Raw genomic sequence first — 22,234 nt, 5'->3', positions numbered from 1 at the left:
ATGACCGTGGCGGTGTTATGACGGTCTTCTGTCTGGTGGTAAGCGCCTTTTACCGCCGAGGTTGGAATGACCACCTATGTATAAATAAGGCCTTATAACTTTTTAGATCATATACTACCTGGTATCAGAGTTGCAGATTCCAGCGTTAATGGAAAATTGAACAATGCTCCTCGAGAAATAACCAACAACTTCCTCAAGAAGTTGATCTTATTCAGAAAAACAAACTCTGAAATCACCCCCTCCGACACCCAAAAATCCCAAACTGGAATAAAGTTGCTCTTTCAATTTTGCAGTCTAGGCCTTCAACAACGTAGACAGATGAGCCTTCCATTTTAGATTTTTAAAATCTGTATCATACGTAACAACAGCAACAAGGCAAAGGTAAATGGCGTATAACTATAATAATATCGCGGACCAAATTTTTAGGGTCATTCTAATTCTGGCGGGCGGCGGAGGCCGCCCGCCAGAGTTCCCCCTCCAGAACATCGCTCCGCGGTCCGAAGACCGCCGCGGTGATTCTGTGTTTCCCGCTGGGCTGGCGGGCGACCGCCAGAAGGCCGCCCGCCAGCCCAGCAGGAAACCCCTTCCCACGAGGAAGCCGGCTCCGAATGGAGCCGGCGGAGTGGGAAGGGTGCGACGGGTGCAGTTGCACCCGTCGTGAATTTCAGTGTCTGCTAAGCAGACACTGAAATTCTTTTTGGGGCCCTCTTACGGGGGCCCCACGACACCCCATACCGCTATCCTGTTCCTGGCTGCCGAACCTGGCGGTATGGGGTGTCGGAATCCCCATTGCTGCGCCGCCATGGAGGATTCCTTAGGGCAGCGGAAAACCGTCGGGAGACCGCCGGTTTTCTCTTTCTGACCGCGGCCAAACCGCCGCGGTCAGAATGCCTTTGAGAGCACCGCCAGCCTGTTGGTGGTGCTCTCGCGGTCGTTTGTCAGAACGTTGTAGATATTGAATATCATATATATATAGAATATATGATATAGAATATTGTTTACAAATGTATATCACCCTATTGCAATTTTTAATAGAAAATCTATAGCTAAAGGGACAATAGTTTTGTCAATTTTATTCTAGCATTGAACTGATAAGGGTGTCTGTAAAATAATAGAAGGCAACAGAGACAAGAAAACAACCTTGACATATGCGCCAAACAAAAATTATTATATGTACAGTATATCAATGAATACAACTATTCTTGGGAAATATCTTATTGTCTTCAATTTGTCATCTAAGTAAACTTCTGGAGGTTTAGGAGGGTTTCAGAAATATTTGAGGTCTAAATTTTATCAAGATGAATGTATTTATTTATTAGCAGAATTATACATTTTTAAATATATTGCTGAATCCTGCCGTTCAAACGAGAGGGCTGTATAGCAAATGTAATGTAATCACTAGGATGAGTAGATCCAATAACTGTGAGGTTTATTAACTGCAGAATGCTAGTTCTAGTATATGATCTGGTTCCATCGAAATATCTGAAAAGTAATTGGCGTTTCTAAAGGCATTAAAAGTAATTGGCGTTTCTAAATAGACAGATCTTGACATCGTTTGTGATCTGGTGCAGTTTCATTGATCTCACAAAGAGTGATTGCGATCATTCAAGAGACTATGGCCTAAGACTTTAAAAATCGCTCCTTACTTGCTTTAAGCATTTCTGGTTGCTTTAGCTCACGATGGATACATTTTTTCCTCTGAAGTTGACTGTAGGACAATTTTACTGATAGAGAGACATTTTACCTTGAGAGTCTTTTACTGGGCTCTTGGTATCTTAAAGTTAATCATTAACTGGATTGGATACCAGTGAGATATATCACAGGGTCACGTGTTCGTTTCTTTTAAGTTTAAAATAGCCAAGAAGATTGGTTGTATTTGTCGACGCTAGCATATCCAGTATAGCTTATTGTATTGCTTAGACCAATATAGGCAAGACTAAGGGCCTTATATGAATTTCGCAGCTGAAGTAGTGTTCGTCGGGATGGCGGAGAACATTATATCCACCATCTCAATGGTACTCCAGTCCCTACATTTAGAGATGTTCAGAGGTCCTCTCTGTAAATTGAAAGGAACCACGATAAATGTACTAAAATTTGTGTAGAAGGCCGCCATCAGTTTTGACTATCATCCACCAAACTTCTGACATTTTTTGTTTTTTCGAAATAAGAGACACATGTAAGTACCATTTTTCCTGTCGCAAACGGCCCGATTCGCAGAACTGGAACGTTTGCAACAGGAAAAAAACATTTTGATATGTACAGAGCCAATCTTTTGATTCGGTAATCTATTTACTGAATCGCAAAATAGGTTTACGAGTCGCAATTAGGAAGGGGCATTCCCTTCCTAATTGCGAGTGGCAGTGCGATTTAGGAATGCTTTGTGACTGTCAATGTGGTCACAAAACAATCGCAGTTAGCACCAGTTTCAAACTGGTGCTAGCCCATTCGCAAACGGGAAGGGGTCCCCATGGGACACCTTCCCCTTTGTGAATGGCAGCGAAAAATGTTTTTTCGGAGCAGGCAGTGGTCCTACAGACCACTGCCTGCTCTGAAAAAATGAAAAGAAAACTTTTCATTTTTTTTGTTTGAAATGCATCTTGTTTTCCATTAAGGAAAACGGGCTGCATTTAAAAAAAAAAAAAAAAAAAAAAAAACTGCTTAATTTAAAAGCAGTCACAAACATGGTGTTCTGCTGTCTCCAGCAGGCCACCATCCCTGTCAGGGCGGCCATTTCCAATGAGGTCACAAATTGTGACCTACCTCATGAATATTCAGGAGGTAGGTCATTTGTGACCCCATTGGGAATCGCAAACAGTGTAAAGTACACTGTTGTACATCCAGCTTTGCAACTCTTTGTTGGGCCGCCTGCCCAGAATGAATGCCCTCCAGGTATGCATGTGTTTGTTTGTTGCAATTGCATCTCAACACCCTGGATGGCATTCAAAATGGTAGATTGCCCAAGAGTGAGGGATCTCAGGAGGTCAATAGCATCCTCACTGAGGGCAGCAGGGCTGACTGAGGAAGGGCCTGAGGTGCCTGGGGCGAAGGAGATGCCCACCCTCCTGGGTGAGCGGGCACGGGACACAAGATGAGGGGCTGCTGGGAGGGTGGTGCTGGTAGGGGAGTGGCAGCCGTACCTGTTGATGCGGTGGGCACAGAGGTGCCCACCACCGCAAGGGAGCTCCCATCAGAGGAGGAGTCGCTGTCACTGGTGTATGCTCCTGTCCCCGTCGTGGAGCTATCATCGCCCTCCATCCCACTGGTGGCTACTGACTCCGTTGCTTCACCCTTCAGGGCCAAGTGGGTTGCAGCTCCCTCCTGCTCCGGTGCCACTGCTCCTCCGCCAGATGATGCTATTGCACACAAGAACAGGGAGACAAAACAAAAAGGGTGGTAAGACAGAAGAAAAACATGTTCAGTGCATGCAACACCACTACCGTTGGTGGACACAACACACAGGGAGCAGCCCTCTGCACTACCCCATGCACTAACTGTTCCTAGCAAATTCACATGCCCATGGGGTACGAGGCCTAAGCCCAATTGTTGCACCCCTGGAAGTCACAGGAGCCTGACTAGGTGTAGATGGCTATTACCACTAGTGCGGTTGGGGTGCCACAGGGCCTGCCTAACAAGAGACCTTGCCTACCAAGTTTGCCCTGGCCTAGGGGAACCCACTGCCCACCTCCCCCACCCAGACACCTCGTAATGCATGCAGAGCCAGGTGAATTAGAGTGTACTCACCCCCTTGTGGCTGCTGTGATGCCCTCCAGCACCTATCCAACTCCGGATAGGCCACCGCCAGGATCTGGTACATCAAGGGGGTCATGGTGCGACGGGCCCTCCTTCCACGTTGGGAGACCATCCCCAGCTTGGCCTCCGCGGTCTTCTTGCTCCAGCGGTGCAGGTCCTCCCATCTTTTACGGCAGTGGGTGCTCCATCTGTGGTAGGGTGCCAGGGTCCGGATGTCCTTGGCGATGGCACGCCAAATACCCTTCTTCTGGTGGGCGCTAACCTAGAGGAAAGGTACAGGAGGAAAGGAAATTACTCACCTGTCCGGACCGTCATACTCATTGCCCAGCAGTTCCCACCCATGCCCTGACGTACATACACTCACCATCCGCACATGCAGGCCTCAGCTACCCCCCATGTATTTTCCATCCACACCACTCAAAACAGGCATTGCCCACGCAGCATGCTCACAGTGTACTCACCTGTTTGTCTGGAGGACCGTACAGTTGCGTGTACTGGGTGAGGACCCCATCCACTAGTTTTTCCAACTCCTCCGAAGTGAAGGCAGGGGCCCTTTCCCCAGACATTGTAGCCTTTGTCGCTTCCAGACACAGGTCACAGCAGCACTTGCAGTGTAGGTCCTCTCCTGTTGAAGGTCAAGTATCAAGTGAGTGAACAGTAAGTAAATGTCCGTCATGTCTGCGGCGGTGCATACCGTCAGCGCCGGCGTACATCGTCATTGGCTCCTGGGACCCATAGGGCCCAATGTTAACCAATGCTAAATTGCGCTGCGGTCTTCGATCGCCCACCGCAACGGTGTACAACACCAGCCCAGTTAACTCATTTCCCCTTGTCCCACCTTACAGGTCAGGCAGCCGCCATTTCAGGGGGTCACATGGGATGGATAAAAACTGCGTCACACCTATCTAGGCTGGGAATACAGACGGATACCGGCACATTGCGAATTACCAACATTTCAGCAAATAACACATTGTGATACCTCAGTGTTGGATGACCCTCTGCTCGCTGTTCTCCTCCTTAGGGCACGTCTGCTGGGGCAGGTGATGAGATGCGGCATCCTCCGTTGTACAGACCCATGGTGGTCCTGTCGACAATGGTAGAGAGACACATCATTATCACATACAGACTTGATCATGCAACAATCCTGGAACTGTGTGCCCAGTTGGAGCCAGACCTGATTTCAGCTATGCGCCATCCCACAGGAATCCCCCCTCTAGTGCAGGTTCTATCTGTACTCCATTTCCTGGCCAGTGGGTCTTTTCAAACAACAGTGGCCATGACATCAGGGATGTCCCAGCCAATGTTCTCTAACGTGTTATCCAGAGTGTTATCTAACCTGCTGAAACACCTGCGAAGCTACATCGTTTTCCCTCAGGTGGAGGATTTGCCCACAATGAAAGGTGACTTCTATGCCCTGGGACATATCCCCCACATCATTGGTGCCATTGATGGTACACATGTGGCATTTGTACCCCCCGCAGGAAAGAACAGGCGTACAGAAACCGGAAAAGATACCATTCGATGAATGTGCAGATGGTGTGTTTGGCAGACCAGTACATCTCCCATGTGAATGCCAAGTATCCTGGCTCAGTAAATGACGCTTACATTTTGAGAAATAGCAGCATCCCTTATGTGATGGGGCAACTCCTGAGGCACCATGTGTGGCTCATAGGTGAGGCCAAGGTCCCAACACAGTTGACATAGGTGTCTGGGTATGGGAGAGTCCCTAAGGGTTAGTGTGTGTCTAACAGTTGTCCCTCGACATTTGCAGGTGACTCTGGTTACCCCAACCTGTCATGGCTACTGACCCCAGTGAGGAATCCCAGGACAAGGGCAGAGGAATGCTACAATGAGGCACATGGGCAAACTAGGAGGGTTATAGAACGCACCTTCGGCCTCCTGAAGGCCAGATTCTGGTACCTCCATCTGACAGGTGGCTCCCTATACTACTCACTGAAAAAGGTGTGCCAGATAATCGTGGCCTGCTGTATGCTGCACAACCTGGCTTTGCGACACCAGGTGCCTTTTCTGCAGGACTATGGGCCAGGTGGTGGTCTTGTGGCAGCTGTGGAGCCTGTGGACAGTGAAGAAGAGGAGGCAGAAGAAGAAGATATCTACAACCGAAACAACATCATCATGCAATACTTCCAGTCAGACACAGGTAAGAAGATGTAACTGCTTCCCACAACTCATACTATTGTTAGAGCTAGCGTAAGTGTGTCATTTTCACTCAGTGAATGGACCCTGACTTGTTACTTTGGCTTTCCATTTCACTGATATGGATCGCACTTTGTGCCCTCTGCTATGTTTACTGCTGGCCTACAGCTGTGTTACGTTGGTATGTGAACAAGTACATTGACATTGCTATAGTCCAGAGATTTTGCAATTACACATTTGTGAAAGCACAGACTGACTCCAGATTGTTTTGTGATTCAAGTGTGTTTATTTCTGTGCAAATAAGTGGAGGGGGTTGTAAAATGGGCTGGGGTGATGGTGGAGGAATGTCCAGGGCAGAGTCCAGTCTATTTGTTTCACAGGTGCATTGTCCAATGGGGCATAGGAAGTGGAGCAATGGCAGTTTAAGGAGGACAGGGTGTCAAAGTGGGACAGAAGGGTGACATTCAGGGATGACTTATTTCCTGGTGGGGGTTTGGCAATGTCCTCTGTCTTGTTCCTGGATCTCAGCGACCATTTGCGGGGTGGTTCTCCATCTGCAGGGGGTGGGGTGCTGGTGGCATGTTGTTCCTGTGGCGGTGCCTCCTGTCCACTAGCGCCGGCGGAGATGGAGGGCTGTTTATTGTCCAGTCTAGTGTCAGGGGCCCGTTGGTGTGCCACTGTGTCCCTCCTGGTGTTGAGAAGGTCTGCCAGCACCCCTGCAATGGTGACCAGGGTGGTGTTGATGGACTTCAAGTCTTCCCTGATCCCCAGGTAGTTTTCCTCCTGCAGCCGCTGGGTCTCCTGATACTTGGCCAGTACCGTGCCCATGGTCTCCTGGAATGGTGGTAAGCTCCCATGATGTTGGAGAGTGCCTCGTGGAGTGTCGGTTCCCTGGGCCTGTCCTTCCCCTGTCACACAGCAGTCCTCCCAGCTTCCCTGTTATCCTTTGCCTCTGTCCCCTGAACCTTGTGCCCTCTGCCACTGCCTCCAGGTCCCTGATCGTCCTGTGTTAGTGGGGTTGCCTGGGTTTCCTGTAGTGGTGGACACACTGCTGATTGACGTGTCCTGGGGACAAACAGATGGGCTCGCTGGGTGCGTGCTGGGGTGATGTTTCCTGAGGGGGAAGGTTCAGTAGTGGTTTGTGACTGTGTCAGGGGAACCAACTGTCCCGAGGTCCCTGAGGGGCCGGGCTGGTCATCTTGATCCAGGTGTGCAGAGCTGCTGTCATCACTGTGGGCCTCTTCTGTGGGGGGACTGTATATGTCTGGCACCTCCTGTCCGGTGACATTAGATAGGGGTCCTGTTGGGGTGTAAATGCATAGTTATTGTATCTGTGTGCGCCATCTTGTTCAATGGGTGAGTTACCCTCTACTCCTGTGCTTGCATTATTGGCTTGGCCCTTGTGTGATTGGTGATTTGGGGGAATGAGTAAGTCTCTATACTGGACATGCTTTGGTGATGGGTGTCCATGCATTGGTGTTACATGCAGGGCTTGGTTTTGGGATGTGTGGGTTGTGTTAGTGGGTTATCTGTGGGTTGTTGGGGTGATGGGTGTGAGTGTGAGGGTGGGAGTATGTGATGGCATGCAGGTGGGGTGGGGGGATAAAGTAGTAAAGATTTGCCTTACTAGAGTCCAGTCCTCCTGCTACTCCTGCAAGGCCCTCAGGATGCATGATCACCAAGACTTGCTCCTCCCTTGTTGTTAGTTGTGGGGGAGGAGGTGGGGGTCCACTGCCAGTCCTCTGTACAGCAATCTGGTGTCTGGATACCACAGAACGTACCTTCACCCATAGGTCGTTCCACCTCTTCCTGATGTCATCCTGTGTTCTTAGATGCTGTCCCACTGCGTTAACTCTGTCGACAATTCTGCGCCATAGCTCCATCTTCCTTGCAATGGATGTGTGCTGCACCTGCGATCCGAATAGCTGTGGCTCTACCCAGACAATTTCCGCCACCATGACCCTGAGCTCCTCCTCAGAGAACCTGGGGTGTCTTTGAGGTGGCATGATGTGGTGTGGGTGAATGTGTGAGGTGCTGTCTGTTGTGATGTGTGAGTGGATGTGTTCTTTGAGGTGTGTGGATGTTGTATGGGTGATGGTGTTGTGTGTTTGTGGATGCTGGTGTTGTGTTAGGTAGGTTCTCTCTCTGGCCTTCTTTAAAATTTTTGGTTGTAAGGGTTTGTGGGTGATGTGGGTGTGTGCTTTATATTGGATTGGGTGTGTGGGTCTGGTGTGTGTATGTGTATCAAGTGTGTATATTTTGAATTGTCCAATGTGGTTGTGTTTCGTTAGTGTGAGTGTATTTTGAGTGCAGCGGTGTGTACCACCAATTGTTTACCACTGTTGAAAGACCGCCGCATTGATTTGTGAGTCGTGGTACTGTGGGCATATTCCTGTTGGCGTGACGGTGTAGGTTTTGGTATCGCCAGATTATCACTGACCTTTGGTGTGGTGGACTTGTGTGGGTGTCTGTATTGTGGCGGATTTCGAGCTGCGCGTCTAATACCTGTAGCGGAATTCCGCTGCCGCAGCGGTATGTTAGCGGTCTTATGCATGGTGGAAAGCGGGATTTACTGCCAGAGTTGTAATGAGGGCCATAGTTAGAAAGGAGATGTATTCTCCTTTCCATTGCTGCCTCTCCTGTAGAGATCAGACCGTAGGAGCAGAGTTATGACCCCTGACACTAATAAAAAGTGTGAGTAGACCATGCCATTAGTACCATCTACTTTCCCTTTGTAACATGTTTTGTGCTTTGACGTTCAAGCAAAACAAAACAAAATAGCAATATGCAACAAGGATTCTCCCTCACATCACAAAAAACTTTCATTTTTTAAAATAAAATTATGTCTTCATCAGAAGCATTTTCTTTTCTTACATGGGTGTCAGCTTGTTTCTGATGGCTGCACTGTAAAGGTACTGAGGTCATCTGGTCTGTGCTGATGGACACACTAAATTATTTCAAGATTGCTGTGCCATTGAACTGTTTGGTTTTCAGCTCAATTTGTGTTTTTGCAAGCATTTATTAGCAACCACTGATTACTCTGGACAAAATAACAAATTTACTCCTGAGTCAGCCTACATACTGCAGGACTAAGGAATGCCATTTAATCAAGCTTGTCTCTCACTTTTTTCTTACCTTTGCAAACTACCCTTTTTAAGAAACAACTCGGGATGGGAGGACCTAGAAAAAACATGGAATGCAACAGCTCCTACTAAACTGCCAAAAGGAGTGGACAGGAGAGTCAAACAAAGCGTTGGGCTACATTGGCTCAAAAAACAGTGGATTAGAGTAGGTGAATTTCAAAAGAATTTGAGAGAAATCACTTATTGGTTTCATTATCTCTGCATCTGTTCAATGTGTATGCATGACCATTTTTCCTAATCATTGCCCCATGCCACTTCTAATTCTAGAGGTGTACTAATGATACTCAGATCAGTTTGAAAAAGAATTGAAGTTGAACACAACATGACTAAGGGGGTCATTACAACCCGGGCAGACGGTGTTAAAGGTGCGGTAATACCGTAAACAGGCCGGCGGACAAAAAAAGGGAATCATGACCGTGGCGGAAACCGGCAACATAGACAGCCACTTTAACACTCCGACCGCCACGGCGGTTCAGACAAACAACGCAGCGGTCACCATCAACAGACAGGCGTAAGACAATGTACCGCACACAGTATCACAACCCGCCAATCCGCCACCTTTTCCGGGGTGGATTCACCGTGGATAAAAACACGGCGGAAACAGCTTTTGCAATGGGAAAACGATCACCTTCTACACACTCCACGAGGAAGGAGGACACCGTGGAGCCGGAATTACAAATCCTACCTGCCCTTGTCTTCCTGCTCATTTATGAACACAAGCAATGGCGGTGGCGAAGACAACAGTGAGTACTGCACCTACGACATAGGGGAGGGGGGAGGCAAAAGTAAGGGGGACACACACAAAACACTCCCACCCCCACCCTCGCACATTATAACACACAGGTATGCATGTCAAAACATCACAGTAACAACCCACAACCCCCCCGGAAGAATGCAAAGACCAAAGGAAATCAGTCGATAAATTGTAATGTATCAAATTACAGTTACCAAATATATACAGATATAAATATATACACAATCAAAAGTATATACATTACGAGAAGCAGTGCAGGTATGCACATATCAATGTCCGTGCACCACTGGTCCAAAAATGCATGGGCGAGGCCCACAATAGATACCTGTCCACAAACGGAGAGAACACTGCTGGGGCATTACAACAGGCACCTCAGGGGGAAGGGGGGGCACCTAAGCCGGATTACAGCACCACGCCAGATCCACGAAGGGGCTCCATGCCCATTGATGTATCCTGGGGAGTGCGAAGCAACAGTCTCTCAAGTCTTTGCAGTGGGTGGTTTTCCCACTGTACCATCCTGGGGAGTGCAGAGCCACAGTCTCTCAAGTCTCTACAGTGGGTGGGCTGCTCACTGTTCCATCCTGGGGAGTGCAAAGCCACAGTCTCTCAAGTCTCTACAGTGGGTGGGTTGCCCACTGTACCATCCTGGGGAGTGCAAAGCCACAGTCTCTCAAGTCTCTACAGTGGGTGGTTTGCCCACTGTACCATCCTGGGAGTGCAAAGCCACAGTCTCTCAAGTCTTTGCAGTGGGTGGTTTGCCCACTGTACCATCCTGGGGAGTGCAAAGCCACAGCCTCTCAAGTGGATGACAGTCTCCACTGGTTCTGGAGGGGGAATGGTGCCCGCACTGCATTTAGCTCCCCGTGACGGTTCCTGTACCTTCACAGTCCCAGCTGTACATGGGATAATGATGCTTGATGTGGCGGTGATTCCCTTGTTCAGCGGTGCTTTGCCTTGGCGGTCTCTGATCTGTTCAGCAGTTCTCTGCCCTGTTCAGCGGTGCTGAGCACCGTCGAAGTGAGTGGCCCCCATCCCTGCCCTTGCCATGTGGCACATGCATTCACAGTCCGTCATGTTCACTGCACTCTGCCCCCTTCCCTCTTACAACCAGCCCTCTCCACCCAGGCACAGCCCATACAACGTGCTCCCTGTGTACTTACCTGTTGGTCTGGAGGACCGTAGAGTAGCGTGTACTGGGGGAGGACCCCGTCCACAAGCTTCTCCAACTCCTGAGCAGTGAAGACAGGGGCCCTTTCCCAGACGCAGCAGCCATTGTCTCTTCCAGACCGAGGTCACAGCAGCACTTGCAGTGTAGGTCCTCTCCTGTCGAAGATCAGGTATCAAGTGATTGAACAGATAGAAAATGGCGGTCACTTCCGCGGCGGTGACGTCTGCGGCGGTGCGTATCATCACCGCCGGCGCACTTCATCATTGGCTCCTGGAACCCATGGGGTCCAATGTTAACCAATGCAGTATTGCGCTGCGGTCTTCGACCACCTACCGCGACGGTGTACAACGCCAGCGCAGTTACCTCACATCCCACTGTCCCAGTTTAGAGGTCAGGCCGCCGCCATTTCAGGGGTCCACATGGCTTAATTTGCAACTGCGTCACACATACCTGGGCCTACACTCGACACACATACAAGAAGAATTGTTGTCTTTGGTGTCGTGTTCTGTGTATCTGTGGATAGATACATGGGATTTCGTTGACTCTGTTGTCGCTGTTGTCCTTCCTAGGCACCGTCAGCTTGGGCATTTGAGAAGATGGCGGAATCCTCTGGTGTACCGACCGCTGGTGGACCTGTTGACAATGGAGGAGCGACATTTACTCATCACCTGCAGGTTTGACCGTGCCACTATCCAGGAACTATGTACCCAGTTGGAGCCAGACCTGATGTCACCAATCCGCCATCCCACAGGAATCCCCCCTCAAGTGCAAGTGCCCTCAGTGCTCCATTTCCTTGCAAGTGGTTCCTTTCAGACAACAGTGGCCATGCCATCAGGGATGTCCCAGCCTATGTTTTCTAACGTGTTGTCCAGAGTGTTGTCTGCCCTGCTGAAACACGTAAGGAGCTACATAGTTTTCCCTCAGGTGGAGGATTTGCCTACAGTGAAAGGTGACTTCTATACCCTGGGACATATCTCCAACATCATAGGTGCTATTGATGGCACCCATGTAGCTCTGGTTCCCCCCCAACAGCAGTGAACAGGTGTAGAGGAACAGGAAGAGTTATCATTCCATGAATGTACAGATGGTATGTTTGGCAGACCAGTACATCTGCCAGGTAAATGCTATGTTCCCTGGATCAGTGCATGACGCCTACATACTGTGCAATAGCAGCATCCCTTATATGATGGGTCAACTCCAGAAGCACCAGGTGTGGCTATTGGGGGACTCTGGTTACCCCAACCTGACCTGGCTATTGACCCCAGTGAGGAATCCCAGGACCAGGGCAAAGGAACGCTACAATGAGGCCCATGGGCGGACTAGGAGGGTGATCGAACGCACCTTCGGCCTCCTGAAGGCCAGTTTCAGGCCAGGAGGATGGTCCAGATGGCGGTGTTGTGGCAGCTGTGGAGCCTGTGGAGCCTGTGGACAGTGATGAGGAGGACACTGAGGAAGAAGACATAGACAACAGGGAGTCAGTCATACGGCAATATTTCCAGTGACACACAGGTGAGAACAGTTTTCTTTTTTACATTACATTCACTTTCACACTTCTACCTCTATCCTGTCTGTCAGTGCATAGCAGTATTTGGCCACTGAGTTGTACCTTTCCAATACGGTTTCACAGGTGTGGTTAGCAACGTGTGTCATCTGCTTGCATCCTTCAAGGACTTGTGATGTGTGATATAGGTATGTCATTGATTATACATATTTACCAAATCACAGACTGACTCCAGATTGTTTTGTGGTTCAAGGGTGTTTATTTCAGTGCTCAAAAATGGAGGGGGGTAGTGATATGGTGATGGGGGACGGTGGAGGAATGTCCATGGCAGAGTCCAATCCATTAGTCACACAGGTGCAGTGCCCATATGGGCATTGGAAGTGGAGATGGGGCACTTCCAATCGGGACAGGGTAGCAAAGTGGGACAGTGGGAGGACAATCAGGGTGGTCTCATTTCTTGGTGGGGGTCTTGCCATCTTGCTCTGTCATGTTTCTGGATCTCAGGGACCGCTTGCGTGGTGGTTGTCCGTCTGCAGGGGGTGGGGTGCTGGTGTGGTGGTCCTGTGGCTCGGCGTCCTGTCCACTAGCGCCGGCGGAGGTGGTGGACAGTTCATCATCCATGCTAGTGTCAGGGGCCCCATGGAGTGCCACGGTGTCCCTCATGGTCTTTTGTATGTCCTTCAGCACCCCTACGATGGTGCCTAGGGCGGAGCTGATGGTTCTGAGCTCCTCCCTGAACCCCAAATACAGTTCGTCCTGCAGGCGCTGGGTCTCCTGAAACTTGGCCAGTACCGTGGCCATCGTCTCCTGGGAGTGGTGGTATGCTCCCATGATAGAGGAGAGGGCCTCGTGGAGAGTGGGTTCCCTTGGCCTGTCTGCCCCCTGTCGCACAGCAGCCCTCCCAGTTCCCCTGTGTTCCTGTGCCTCCGTCCCCTGGACCGTGTGCCCACTACCACTGCCCCCAGGTCCCTGTTGTTGTTGGGGTGGTGGGTTCTCCTGGGTTCCCTGTAGTGGTGGACACACCGCAGATTGATGTGTCCTGGGTACGGAGGTATGGGCCCGTGGTTGGGTGCTGTGCTGGTGTTACCAGAGGGTGGAAGGTCAGTGTTGGGCTATGCCTGTGCAAGGGGAACCGACTGTCCCGAGGCCCCCGATGGTCAGGGCTAGTCATCAGGATCCAGAAGGGCAGAGCTGCTGTCGTCACTGTGGGCATCTTCTGTGGGTGGAGTGGAGATGTCTGGACCCTCCGGTGTGGTGACGTTCCGAAGTGGTCCTGCATGGATATAAGAGCATGATTAGTGCATGTGTGTGAGTAATGGTGTGCAATGGGTGGGTGTTTGTGTACCCCAGTGCAAGCATTCCTGTGTGTGGGTTTGTGTGATGATGGTTAGGGGGTTGTTATGGGTATGTGCAGTGAGCATACTTTGGTGAGGGCTGACCATGCTTTGTTTTTGCATGCGGGGCTTGGTGTTGGGATGGGTGGTTTGTGTTATGAGAACATTAGTGAGGAGATGGAGTGATAGGGGAGGGGGTGAGGGTGGGGGTGTGTGATGGCATGCAGGTAGGGTGGGGGATATAATAGTTGAGATTGAACTTACCAGTGTCCATTCCTCCACCGACTCCTCTGAGGCGCTCTGGATGCATGATGGTCAAGACTTGCTCCTCCCACGTTGTTAGTTGTGGGGGAGGAGGTGGGGGTCCGCCGCCAGTCCGCTGTACCGCGATGTTGTGCCTGGATACCACAGAACGCACCTTCACCCGTAGGTCGTTCCACCTCTTCCTGATGTCCTCCCGATTTCTTGGATGCTGTCCCACAGCGTTGACCCTGTCGACGATTTTTTACCATAGCTCCATCTTCCTGGCTATGGAGGTGTGCTGCACCTGTGAGCCAAATAGCTGTGGCTCTACCCGTAGAATTTCCTCCACCATGACCCTGAGCTCCTCCTCGGAAAACCTGGGGTGTCTTTGGCGTGACATGAGGTGGTGTGGGTGATGTGTGGGGTGGTGTAAGTGTTGATGTGTGTGGTGATGTGTAGTGGTGTGTGGTATATTGTGCGTGTAATCTTGTATGGATGATGGTGTTGTGTGCCTCTGTGTGGTGGGGTTCTCAGTTGCTGTGATCCCTGTCTATCTGGCCTCCGTCTCTAGTTTTTTGTCATAGGGGTTTGTGGGTGATTTGGGTGTGTGTTTTATATTGTGCTGGGTGTGTGGGAGTGTTGTTTGTATGTGTATCAGGTGTGTGTATTTGGAATTGTCCAATGTGGCGGTGTTTTGGAGATGTGTGTGTATTTTGAGTGCGGCGGTGTGTACCGCATCGATTCGTGTGTCATGATAGCATGGACGTGTTTCTGTTGGCGTGACGGTGGAGGTTTTGTTTTCGCCAGTTTATCACTGACCTTTGGTATGGTGGTCTTGTGTGGGTGTCTGAGTTTCGGCGGTTTCCGAGATGTGAGTCATAATAGCTGTGGTGGAATTCCGCGGCCGTGGCAGTGTTTTGGCGGTCTTCTGCACGGCGGTAAACGCCTTTTACCGCCAATGTTGTAATGAGGGCCTAAATGTCTGGGACAAACATTGTACTGTATGAAGGAAAGTATTCTATGTTTAAACAGATATTCAAACTGATCTCTGGGAGCGATATTAACACCTATTCAATGTTACCTCTTATGTGGCCATCTGTGTTAGAATAATCCCATCGCGATATAGCAAAAGACTTGGCAATCTTGTATAAAACTGAGCAGTCATTTTCCTCCACACTTACTCTTTGTTGAAAAAGAGTAACCCAAAACAAAATGTGTTGAAGATATTGAGGAGCACATATATCATGTGAAAAATATTGAGACTGAATATTGAAGGTAAGAATATAATTTGTTTATGTCTTGTCTTTATATTGTAGATTTATTTGTGGATGCACATAATCTCATTTTTTAATTATTTAGTATTCATGTTTGTGCTATAAATTACCATTGTTTATGCTGATATTGACAATTATATAATTGTTTTCATTCTCTTGGTATTTATTCATTAAATTATAGATACATTTTTGTTTTCATAGTTAATTTTCTAGTTCAACTACACTGTTAAATAATGTAAATTCTTATTTTGCTGGTATTAATTTATGATGTGTTTTGTGTTGGAATTTTTGAGTAATAGGATGGGAAATTTTTTAAATGTGTTTTTGTAAAAAAAAAAACTTAAATTCTAAATGTTATTTTATGTAGCATTTTATTTTATATATTAATTTTGTGTTCTTAGTTTTAAATATTTATATAAAATATATCGTAAGATTTATTTCATTTGTTTAGGGAAATATATTTTATGTTTGTTTAATTATGTGTTTGCAATTTAGTTTGTATTAGTTTTGGCTAAGGAAAATTAAATCTGAGCTTTCTAATGCTTAATATTTTCTTACTGTTGCCTATGATGGAGAGTACTTCTCAGCACTTTGGAATTCCCTGCTATCATTTACATCAGAGTGGGAATAGTAAATTTAACTTGTGCAAAGTCGAACACTGTTGCTAAGTTTGGAGTGGGAATAGTAAATCAGACCCCTCCAAATTCCGACACATTCTCTGCAGTTGTTCAGATTGGAGTAATATAGTAAATTTGACACCTCTAAAACTCAGCTCTTTCCCTACTGTTGCTCTGGTTATAGTTAGAATATTGAACTTGACCTCGCTAAAGTTCAAAACATTCCCTATTGTTGTTCAGACTGGAATTTGAATATTAACTCTGACTCTTCCAGTGTCCAACATATTCACCAGTGTAGCTCAGTTTGTATTGGGAATAGTAATTCTAATAGCTCCAAAATCAAACTTTTTCCCTGTTTTTAACATTAACATGGGAATAGTTAATATAACTCTTCCAAAGTCCAACACTTTCCCTATTGCTGCTTACTTTGGAGAGGCAAAACTAAATCTGACTCCGTCAAAGTCCAGCCCTTTCCTGATTGTTTCTTATGTTGGAGTGGGCATAATAAATTTGACTACTCTAAAGTCCAGCACTTTCCTGACTGTTGTTCAGATAGGAATGAGAATAGTGAATTTGGGCCCTCCAAAGTCCAACACTTTCCCTATTGTTGTTCACGTTAGAGTGGGAATACCAAATCTGACACCTAAAAAGTCGAACACTTTCTCTGATTTTGTTTACAGTGGAGTAGGAACAGAAAATGTAACAAATTTAAAGCCAAGCACCTTGACTATTGTCCCTTTCTTTGGAATGAGAACTCCTACACATTTTATCACATTCCCGACTGTTGCTCAGGTTTGAGTGGGAAAAGTAACCCCAACCCCACCAGTTTCCAACAATTTCTGAATATTGTTTATGTTAGAGTGGCAATACTAAATATGAGCCTCCAAAGTCTAACATTTTCCCTACGTTTTGCTAACATTGGAGCGGGAAAAGTACAACTGATCATTCCAAATTGAATTTTTTATCTGAACTTTTAAGTTGTTTTAATATATACATATTTTTTCAATTAAGATTAGTTTACAATGGCCATCATCAATTGGCCTGAGCCAAACCTTAAAAACAATATGGCTCAGGATCAGTTGCCATGTCTTTCAGTTGTTCACAACTGTCCAACAACCGATGCTTGATGATCAACAGTATTGTGCAACAAACCTATTGGGAAAAAGGAGACACCTTTACTTATTGCAGTTGGCAGAGCTGTGTGCCTCAGGCAATAATCCAAACATTTACATAACAAGAATGAACAAAATGCACTTCTAGTCCTATGTTGTCATAATGTAATGAATTAAAAGCTCATTGTACCTGGAGGAGAACCCTCAGTTGACTGCTAGATACAACCTACCTCCAACAAGGAGTAGAAAGTTCACTATTTACCAGGGCAGTCATTTTTGGAAAGTGTTTCCTTGATTAAGGGCCAGAGAATCCCAGCGATTGCAACACATACTTTTTGACCCCTCCTGGGGGTAGGTAGATAGCCCAGTAGAGACCAGAAAGTTCTTTATAATGGACAATAAAAAGGGTGTGTTGGTTCCCCACCCTAGCATTGAACAATGCTCCCAGCCTAGAAGGATGGGAAATAAAAAGGGCATGTGTGTTCCCCACCCTGGCATTGAGAAAAGCTCCCAGCCTAGAAGGGGTATATATTCTGTATGCCCCTGGGGGATAGATAGGTGGGTTTACCCCAATCTGCCCCCGGAGGGCAGAAGGAAGAGGAAGACACAACAGAATTATTTTTTCAGGTAGGGAATGGTCCATTGGATAAGGGCAAATACTTTCTGTTAGACCTGGCAGCCTTAGGGTGGTCACCCCTAACATTTTGCCTGCCTCCCTCCACTTTTTGGACACTGTTTTTGCTGGTTTTTAGACTCTGCGCATTTTACCACTGCTAACCAGTGCTAAAGTGCATATGCTCTCTCCCATTAAACATGGAAACCTTGGATCACACCAAATTGGACTATTTAATTTACTTATAAGTCCCTAGTAGAGTGTTCTATATGTGCCCAGGGCCTGTAGATTAAATGCTACTAGTGGGCCTGCGGCACTGGTTGTGCCACACACTTAAGTAGCCCCCCAACCTTGTCTCAGGCCTGCCATTGCAAGGCCTGTGTGTGCAGTTTCACTGTCACTTCGACTTGGCATTTAAAAGTACTTGCCAAGCCTAAAACTCCCCTTTTTCTACATATAAGTCACCCTAATGTGTGCCCTAGGTAACCCCTAGAGCAGGGTGCTGTGTGGATAAAAGGCAGGACATGTACCTGTGTAGTTTACATGTCCTGGTAGTGTAAAACTCCCAAATTCGTTTTTACACCACTGTGAGGCCTGCTCCCTTCATAGGCTAACATTGGGGCTGCCCTCATACATTGTTGAAGTGGTAGCTGCTGATCTGAAAGGAGTAAGAAGGTCATATTCAGTATGGCTAGAATGATAATACACAATCCTGCTGACTGGTGAAGTTGGATTTATTATTACTATTTTAGAAATGCCACTTTTAGAAAGTGAGCATTTCTCTGCACTTAAATATTTTTGTGCCTTACAATCCACATCTGGCTGGGTTTAGTTGACAGGTCCTTGTGCATTTACTCAGACACACCCCAAACACAGGGTACTCAGCCTCACTTGCATTCATCTGCATTTTGAATGGGTCTTCCTGGGCTGGGAGATTGGAGGGCATGCTCCCACACAAAGCACTGCCACACCCCCTACTGGGACCCTGGCAGACAGGATTGAACTGAAAGGTGACCTGGTGCACTTCTAAGCAACTCTTTGAAGTCTCCCCCACTACGAAGGCACATTTGGGTATAAAACAGGGCCTCTGCCCTACCACCTCAGACACTTCCTGGAGAAGAAACCTGAACGAGAACCTGCACCCTGACAAGAAGAACTGCCTGGCTGCCTAAAGGACTCACCTGACTGCTTTCTACAAAGGACTGCTGCCTTGCTGTTGTCCTGCTGTCTTGCTGCTCTCTTGCTTTGCTGCAGAAGTGCTCTCCAAGGGCTTGGATAGAGCTTGCCTCCTGTTCCCTGAAGTCTCGGGACCAAAAAGACTTCTCTCTTGCAACTTGACTCCTTGTACGGCGAAACATTCAACGCACAGCTTGTTCCGTGGTGAAAAATTCACTGCACGCCGGACCGGAAAGATGCCGCTCGACTTTGCGAGGAAAAGATTGACGGGGCGCCTGTGGTGCGACCGGAACTTCGACGCACGGCCCGCCTAGACAACGGCGCCCGACTTCCAGAGGGGAAATTGCCGCAGTGCCTGCCGTGAGGGAGAAAATTCCACGCACAGCCCATCAGAACGATCCGCAGCCGGACAACAAGGCCAGGATTACACGCACAGACCCCGGGGCATCTGAAAACCCCGCGACCCACAGAGGAGACCTGTCCGCGTGCCGGAAATCCACGCAACGTCTTCCCTGCGTGAAAAATAACGACGCAAGTCCATGTGTGAAGGGGCAAAACCGACGCACACATCATTTTTCCACGCATCTCCTCCTCTGCAGCCCTTTGCGGAGATTTTTCACTCCACCGGGTACTTTGTGCTTGAAAGATACTTTGTTTGCTTTTTAAAGACTTAAGACACTTTGGGGGTTATTACAACTTTGGAGGAGGTGTTAACCTGTCCCAAAAGTGACGGTAAAGTGACGGATATACCACCAGCCGTATTACGAGTCCATTATATCCTATGCAACTTGTAATACGGCTGGTGGTATATCCGTCACATTTGGGACGGAATAACACCTCCTCCAAAGTTGTAATAACCATCTTTATAACACTTTCAGTGATATCTTTACATTTTCATATTGCATCATTTATCGTTTGACCTGCAAATATCCAGATAAATATTATATATTTTTCTAAACACTGTGTGGTGTATTTTTGTGGTGCTATATTGTGTTATTGTATGATTTATTGCACAAATACTTTACACATTGCATTTTAAGTTAAGCCTGACTGCTCAGTGCCAAGCTACCAGAGGGTGGGCACAGGATTATTTGGATTGTGTGTGACTTACCCTGACTAGATTGAGGGTCCTTACTTGGACAGGGGGTAACCAACCAAAGACCCCATTTCTAACATTGGTGATCAGCAGTGAGGATAGGACTTGTATTTGTGCAGTGACATACAGTAGCTAAGTATTTCACTACCTACCCACAGTTGAAGGTCAACTTGATTTTTATCTCTTTTGCAAATTCGTTTTTTTCCTGACAATTTTCTAAACCTAAATCCTCACTCAACATGTCTCTGGCTGGGTCTCAAGCAGGAGATTTTGACCTAGCCCTTTTGGAGACATGAACTGTCAAACAGCTAAAAGGATTCTGCAGGGAGATGAGTGTACCCACCCAAAGGGGCCTTCACAAAGGAGGACTTTCAAGTGGCGCTGAGGTCCTGGGAAGAAGCCCATTTAGAGGAGGATGCTGAGGAGGAGGAGCCAGAAAATGGCCCCTCAGAGGATTTTTTGCCATCAGTGGGTGATGTTACCAGTGCAATTGTGCCCCCTTCCAGACCAGGAAGCAGTGTCTCTGATCAAGGCCTGACCGCAAAGGAAAGGAGAGAGGAGAGGGAGTTCCAATTGCAAATGGCAAGACTGAAAATTGCGGCTCAACAGGAGGAAAGAAGGGCAGAGAGAGAAGCCCAAGCAGCTGAGAGAGCCTTGGCTGAAAATAAACTTTTGTTGGCTCATGAACTGAGTCTCAAGGAGCTGGATCTTATGGCAAGATAGTCTGAATCCAGCAGCAATGGTGGCAGCATAGAGACAGGACCTGCTGGACAAAAAGAAGGTTTGAATACCCAAAAATGTGGTGCCCAGTTTTGTGGTGGGAGATGACATAGATAAATGGTTAGCTGTTTATGAAGTTGCACTAAGGGCTCATGAGGTTCCTGAAGGGCAATGGGGTACAGCTATGTGGAGTTATGTGCCACCTTTGGGGAGGGACACACACCTCACATTGAACAGACCAGATCAAAACACATACCCTCTTCAGAAAGCCATTTTACTTGCCAGGGACAGCACCAAACTATCCACACAAACATGGGTAGATTTCTTTGACTTTTCCAATAAGGCACTGAATGGATGGGTGCGGGGCTGCAAAGTAGATGATTACACAGGATTGTATCATTTGATTCTGAGAGAGCATATGCTCAGTATTTGTTTTACAGAGTTGAGCCAGCACCTAGTAGACAGTAAGGTGACTGATCCCAGGAAGCTTGCTGAGGAGGCGGACCTCTGCACTAGTACCAGAGTGTCCAAAAAGGTATCGGGGGAACACCCACAAAGGTGGTCAGGGTTCCCATCAGAAGAAAGAGGGGGGAGAAAAACTTAAAAACAAGGAGTTCTCAAAAGGCCCCCAAAATAGTTCCCAAGGGAGTAGTGGTAACCAGTCCCGTTCTGATTCTCAAAAGAAAGGTTTTACTGACCATAAGGCAGGGAGGTACGTACCCCACTGTGCTGAGTGCAATAAGTATGGGCACTCTGAGGGCGACTCCAATTGTCCCAAGAGGGCACAGCCCCCCAAAGGAGGGCAGACACCTGGGTTGGCTAGCGTAGCGCTCGGGGACGAGATGGTCCCAATCAGTTTTGGGGAGCAGACAGAGGTAACCCTAGTGTCCCAGGGGGATGCAGAGATGGTGCCAAAAGCCCACATGCCTGCCAATACTTCCAAGTATAGATAGTGGGTCACCATCAATGGGCAAAGGGTGGAGGCTCTGCCTGACACAGGAGCCAGCATGACTACTCTCAAGGGTCAGCTGGTGTCAGCAGAGCAGGTCATCCCAAATACATTCCATCAAGTCATAGTCGCGAACAATCGTGAGAGCCACCTACCGGTAGCTCTGGTTCCCTTTGAGTGGGGGGGTCTCTGGTACTCTAAAAGTAGCTGTGAGTCCTGCCATGCCTGTAGATTGTCTGTTAGGCAACGACCTTGAGTACACTACCTGGAAGGAGGTAGAGCTGAGGTCTCACTTGGAGATGTTAGGATTGCCTGAATGGGTCTGCATGACCACACGGTCCATGGCTGCCCGGGAGGGAATTCAAGGGCGTCTGGAGCCTGGAACAATGGCCAAGACAACTGCCAAGAGGAGGGGTAAGGAGCGTGGGAAACCGGTCCCAGAAGTTCCCGCAGTGGTTGACGGGGTTCCTGAGGAGGAGGCCCCCGAGGAAACTGGGGAAGACATTGCTGCCCTAGGTGACCTACCTGAGCTTGCTGGCTGGCAAGTTGAGGGTGGGCCCACCAGGGAGGAATTCTGCAAGGCGCAGAAAGAATGTCCCACTCTAGAGGGAATGAGGCAGCAAGGCT

The sequence above is a fragment of the Pleurodeles waltl genome, chromosome 2_1 (genome assembly GCF_031143425.1).
Source record: "Pleurodeles waltl isolate 20211129_DDA chromosome 2_1, aPleWal1.hap1.20221129, whole genome shotgun sequence".
Classification (NCBI taxonomy): domain Eukaryota; kingdom Metazoa; phylum Chordata; class Amphibia; order Caudata; family Salamandridae; genus Pleurodeles; species Pleurodeles waltl.
The sequence above is the reverse complement of the archived record's forward strand: the minus strand, read 5'-3'. Positions refer to the sequence as shown.